The sequence below is a fragment of the Amblyomma americanum genome, chromosome 6, assembly GCF_052857255.1.
Source record: "Amblyomma americanum isolate KBUSLIRL-KWMA chromosome 6, ASM5285725v1, whole genome shotgun sequence".
Lineage (NCBI taxonomy): Eukaryota > Metazoa > Arthropoda > Arachnida > Ixodida > Ixodidae > Amblyomma > Amblyomma americanum.
In genome coordinates, this window is record NC_135502.1 from 14,893,220 (window position 1) to 14,894,589 (window position 1,370).

The window sequence follows — 1,370 nt, forward strand, 5'->3', positions numbered from 1 at the left end:
AGGTCATGCGACCTACTGACGTCATCACACTCTGCCCACCGTGCAAGGAGCTGTCACGTGATGTCACGTGGAAGGTCATGCGATATACTGACGTCATCACGATGTGCCCACCATGGCAGTTGGCAACTGCCCCATCGGGCATTTCACCGACGCTTTACAGGCAATCTGTTCGGCAGTGTGTGGTGCGTTTGTGAACGTAGCCATGCAAAGGTAGCTTTCGCATCTCATCAAGTTTAAACCACGGCTAATTTTTTTCTCTTCATCAGCGCAGGTCAGGAGGTCAGACCGTAGAGAGCTTTAGCCTTACGTAAAGGTATATCGAATTAACGTGTGCCTGAGCGCAGGCTCTGGGGCCAGTGGCGCCCCACCTTGCTCCACATCCCGGAGCTACGCGTGGAGATACGGCATTCCTCAATAAGTTGTCTAAAGCTCTCTGAAGATCCCTCATGTCAACCTCTGCGTCTTTCTCTCAGAAAACTAACCTGTTTTTAGGATACAAGCTAAAGGCATTGCGTCCCTTCTTGCATAAACATGCCTCACTGCTACGCTATATAATTTATAACGCAACACAACACTATTTTTATTATAAAAAAAATACTCCATGAAGTGCTTTTTTTTGTTGCAGTTACTTATAATAGGTGAGGATCAGTGCTAGGAGGAGTCTAACCTTGCTAGTTAGCTGCCGCTCTCGCCGCATGGCGGGTTTAACCAGAGCGGTGCCAGGTCGGCGCCGTGATAGAATCGAAAAAAGATATAGGAGGCATAAAAATCCAGTGCGCTTAAAAGATAAGTGCTCCTCATGTGATTCGAGTTTGCTGGTAAAACTAATACTGTTGTGAATCGGGCAGGATTTTTTCAGTCAATAAAACGCAAAGTGCTTGCGCATTAATGATCATCAAAATTTACTCCCTCATAAAGGCCTTAAGTTGGGGAATTATATAAAGGGAGTATGGGAGACATCAATACCTTATGTTAGTGGCGTTAACGTAATCAGAGCATCTTCATCTCGGCCATTGCCATCATAAGCACATATACCATTTGTGACTCAGCGATAGTCCTCAAGCAGCCGCAGCGGTGGCTCAGTGGTTACGGCACTCGGCTGCTGACCCGAAAGAGGCGGGTTCGTTCCCGTCTGCGGCGATCAAATTACGAAGGAGGCAAAATTCTTGAGGACCGTGTGCTGTGCGATGTCAGTGCACGTTAAAAATCCCCAGGTGGTCGAAATTTCCGGAGACCTCTGCTACGACGTCCCTCATAGCAAAAGTCATTTTGGGACGTTAACCTCATAAATCAATCAATGAAACAATCAATCGAAAGTACTCAAGTTGTAGGCATATTATACCCAGAACTCGTTCTGCTGGCGCGTTATG